Raw genomic sequence first — 4,846 nt, 5'->3', positions numbered from 1 at the left:
AATTTAAATTTCTCCATAGAGAAAGTTAAAAACCATGAAGGGCCACAAACCACTGTGATATATGTTTTTTGCCCCACCCCCTAAGAACTAACCTTCATACTGTCAGAAACAATACTATAGCTGTTGAGAACGCATGTTCTCTAAGTAATGTGACTTTTCTTTTTGCCCTCCTCAAATTTTTCTCTGCTGTTTTAAAAAATTTTTTAAATTTTAATTGTGGTAAAAAACATAACAAAATTTATAATCTTAATTATATTTAAGTGCACACTTTAGTGTTCTTAATGGATTTTTTGTGTCATCCTTGTGCAAAGGCCATGCTAATCTCTGTATCTTTCCAATTTTAGTATACGTGCTGCCAAAGTGAGCACATTGTCTTTGGTTTTTGACAGTTTTGTTATATGAAATTCTTAGACTGTAGTTTAATGTCTGTCAGTAATTTTGGAAAATTCTTGGCCATAATTACTTGAAATATTTCTGTCCTTTCTCTCTTCTTCACCTATTGATTCCAATCATACTTATGTTGCTCTATTTGATACATTTCCATAGCTCTTAAAGGCTCTGTTTTTAGGGTTTTTCTACTTTTCTTTCTCTTTACATTTCAGTTTGAGCCATTTCTATTTACCTGTCTTCAACTTGACTGATTCTTTCCTTGGGTTCACTGATTAGCTCATCAAAGGTGTCCTTCGTTTTTATTACTTTCTTTTTGATTTCCATAATTTCCAATACATTCCTTCTCGTAGTTTGCATCTCTTGGGTGAAACTTCCTGTATGATTTTGCATATTGTTTACTTTTTCCATTAGAGCAGAATTTACCAGCCTTGGCACTGTTGAGATTTTAGATTGGATGAAGTTTTCTTGTTAGGGATTGTCCTGCACATTGTGGGATGTTTAACAGCCTCTCTGGCCTCTATCCACTGGAATTGACCTCCACCACCCTCCCTCCCAGCTGAGAACCATGGCAGCAGAGTCATTTTAGATCCTAGTTGTTTTAGATTCCTGTCCCATTGTTGTACCATCTGTGTCATAACTGAATGTAGCTTTCATAATTGCTTTGTCTCTTCAGACTGTGGTCAGACTTGCCTTTTTGTGTGTATCACAGTTTTTCAGTGAAAAGCAAACACACTGCAAAGAACAGGAGACACTAAGGTAAATATTTTTATGCTTGAAGTTGAGCCCACCTTTCTTTCTGTTAGGCCTTAATGTAAGTGTCAATGTTAATCTTGTCAGGAGTTAGGTTGGTTTTTAAGTTTATTGTTGCACTAGAAACATTAACTTCACATAGTGATGGCCTCCTCACTTAACTTTATGTTTTTCTTTTTCACTGCTTCCTAGGAACAGTCAGTCTCTTCCAGCACTCCCTTGCTTATTCCACTGCAGATTCTACTCAATGCTAGTTAGCATTAGTGGTAGCAGGGAGAAGGAATGGAGCTCTCTCTGATGCATCCTGAATCATGAGCTCCATTCTTGCTCAATATTTAATGCTGGGCCTAACATAAATTTCTGCACCTTCCCCAGGAACAGAGCTTATTTTTTCCCCCTCTTTCTTCCCAGCAATATTGGATTTCCACCCGTTCCCTCGGGATATGTTTTTGATGCCCTATCCCCTGCAATGTTAACATTTTTATTCCTTAGAGGAAATTAGGAGACAGTTCTGGGTTGAGTTTCACTGGCGGTCCCAATGACTCTCCGCCAGCTGTGGTAGGATTCCATTGCCCGACAGCTTTGGAAGCCCTTCTCTACTGATAATGGCCTTTTCTCTTGCAGAGGACAGGAGTCTGGGAGAGATTTTGGTGGTGGCTACTCTTCCCCTTTCACAGTCTGTCCCATGGGAGAGCTTACTCAGGATTCTCCCCGATCTTCCCCTTGGGTCTTAGTGGGGTTCCTGGAGGAAGAGTCTCCAGGAACGTGCAAACTTCCTACGTTTGAGACTTCCAGAGGCTGCAGACTGTAATTCCAACACACAGTCAGCCTTTAGCTATTCATTGAAAACTCTTAACCTAGTGTTCTCCTTGGCTTACATAGTGTTTGGTGGCACCCACTCCACTAAACAAACACGCAGGCCCTGTTTCTCTCTTCAAATGCATGTGCCTCACTAGATGTCAGGTTAGCTGTTTGCCCGAAGACCTCAGTTTTCTGACTGATTCAAGAAGTCATTAATTTGAATACTTTTTAAAGATTTTTCTTGTTTTTTTGATCATCATATTTGTAAAATTTGGGGCCATTATTTCTTCAAATGGTTTTATTTTTGCCCCAATCTTCCTCTTCTTTTTTTCCTCATATTCTACTTATATGTATTATACATAATATTGTCTCATAGTTCACACCAGCTCTGCTTATTCATTGCCCTCCTTTTTTCTTTCTCAGTGTTTCTATTTGGAGAGTTTGCATTCTCCTATCTTCAAGTTCACTGATCCTGAAATTTTTATTTTACATATTGCATCTTTTATCTCTAGAATTTGCATATTGCCTTTGTGTCTTCAATCTCTCCTATGTAAGTTTGTTTTTCTTTAAATTTTTGACCATAACTTTCATAGCTGCTTAATGTCATTTAATGTTTGTCCCTGCTAATCCTGTCATGCCTGCCCCTATTTTGTCCATTTCTGTTGAGTTGCAATTCTCCTGTTTATGCATCACATTTTCTTGCTTCTTTGTATGTCTAATAATTTTCCATTGTACATTGAATATTGTACATTCTAACATTCTAATTCTTTAGTGTTATTTTTTTTCTTTCAGATTTTTAATTTATTGTAAGTCAACTTGAGAATTCCAAGGCCTTAAAAAACATAGTTGGTTCTGAGTAGCCTTCACTCTAGGGCAGATTAACCTTAATCACATAATATGAACTTTTTGGATTCTCTTCTGAATTACCAGGATGCTCAACAAGGTTTCTCCCATCTGCCTGCTTCGAGCTTGAACATCATCTTGTACATTCTTTGATTATTTTTCCATTTACAACTTTCAAGTAGTTGTTTTTTTTCTGGTATTTTTTCTTAGCCTGACCTTGTGAATCCTGACTTGTACAGACATAGCTCAACACTAGCGGGAATCCTTATGAAGAATTCTGAAGTCTGTTGCTAATCTCAGCTACCTCAGTAACTCCAAATCCTAATTTGTCCCCTCATCTCAGAGATCTTGCTGTGTGTTCTTCAGGCTGCCTGTCCCTGTGCTGCCAATGGGGAAGTGCCTCCGGGCAAAACTGAGATAGATAATCTCAAAGCTCACATTGTTTGTTTTCTCCTTTGAGGGATTACAATCCTGCACTGACTGTTATCTAGTGTCCAAACGCAGTTATTTTGTACACTGGGTCTAGTTTTTCAGTTGCTTATGGAGGGAATATGTGCCTGTTAAAATTTACTCAATCATAACCCTAAATAGAATGTTTGATTGCCTGAGGCACTGCATCTGTTTGCCTGATGCTCTGCGTGCTACTGGCCTGCATGCTTCTTAGCAAGAAAACAAATTTATTAACTACAAAAGGGCTAATCTAGTCTTCAGATCACAATTTCCATAAATTCAAGACAGCTTGTCTTTATCAGTTATATGTCTTCTGCTAACAGGTTTTCTTCAATCGCTTTGGCTCTATCATCTGTCTGCAAGGATTTCAGGAGGCATAGAGTGTTTCTGTTACGAAAATAGAGGAGGCAGTGACTCTTGTAATAACTTTCTATCTTCCTCTCCAGACCTATGTTGACTTGCGCACTGATCTTTGGAGCTCCCTGTTAATGCACAAAATTGTTCCAAAAACCTTCTTTTGTTTCTCAGACCCTCATGTCATGTTATTAGAAGTCAGACAAGAGATCAAGTCATCTAACTAAGTGTACAGAGCAGTGAGCACATAGGTAGCTTTTCTGAAATGATCTCAGAATGCTTAGAGTTGAGGGGTGAATATAAAAAGTGTGCTGAGAATTGCATTTTTTTAAAAAAAAGCAAGAATAAAACAGTCTGACAAGTGAAGAAAACCTAGTACTGAGTAGTGCATGGCACATAGATGATACTCAGAAACTCAAGCAGTATTTGTTTAATGATACAAGGAAAAAATTAATGAATCTTGTATAGAGCTAAATGTGGTTTAGATACTCAGCAAAGAAAATCCAAAAAAGCATAGGTTTAGACAGACAAACAAGAGATGGTCTAATTCCAGAGATGTGGAGTCAATACTCATAGTAATATTCCTAATACTAGGTGACACTTATGTAGTGCTTAAGCTATAAATAGTATACAGTTAAGTGCTTTAAAAATTTAAAAATGTTACATATTAAGTGTTTTACTAAGTGCGATATACATATATGCTCATTTGATCTTTTAATTCCTTTGGGGTGGTTGCTATTATAGTTATTCCCATATTACAGATAAACTAACTATCCAAAGAAAGTTGAAGTTTCAGTAATTCACTTAAGGTCACTTACAGCTAGTAAGAGTTGCAACCGAGGATTCAGTTGAGGCAAACTACACCAAAATCCATATTTTTAACCACTGTGCTCTATTGAATTCTATGCAGCTGGGCTTTTCTCTGCTCCCAGACTGTTTTTGTGGGTGGCCAGAGCCCCTGTAAAGGCTTAAGGAAAGGATGGTCTGGACACTACGGTGCTTCCTATCATACTGGTGTACAAGTCTATCTTCCTCCTTCCTCTCCCCCACCCCCCAGCCTGTGTCTGATCAGCTCGTCTACACAGCCGTCTCACGTCACTACACTGGATTTTGCTGTGGAACTGCATCAGCTCTTTTACACATGGGTTGTATTTTAAAAGGATCAATTCTGACAGAACCCAAGGAATAAATTGACAATTAAAAACTTAGTAAAAGAATGTATAAAATTCAGTCAAAAAATAAAACTTAAAATCTCAAC

At 37.8% G+C, this 4,846-nt stretch overlaps 1 non-coding gene across 1 annotated transcript; it reads right to left on the bottom strand.

Annotated features, from left to right (window-relative positions):
- Nucleotides 1-263: 263 nt before the first annotated feature.
- LOC123647832 lies at nucleotides 264-368 on the bottom strand. The gene has a single exon (XR_006738370.1). It is a non-coding gene; the product is annotated as a U6 spliceosomal RNA (small nuclear RNA).
- Between the last annotated feature and the right edge of the window lie 4,478 nt (nucleotides 369-4,846).

The sequence above is a fragment of the Lemur catta genome, chromosome 11 (genome assembly GCF_020740605.2).
Source record: "Lemur catta isolate mLemCat1 chromosome 11, mLemCat1.pri, whole genome shotgun sequence".
In the NCBI taxonomy this organism is placed as follows: domain Eukaryota; kingdom Metazoa; phylum Chordata; class Mammalia; order Primates; family Lemuridae; genus Lemur; species Lemur catta.
The sequence above is the reverse complement of the archived record's forward strand: the minus strand, read 5'-3'. Positions and strand labels throughout refer to the sequence as shown.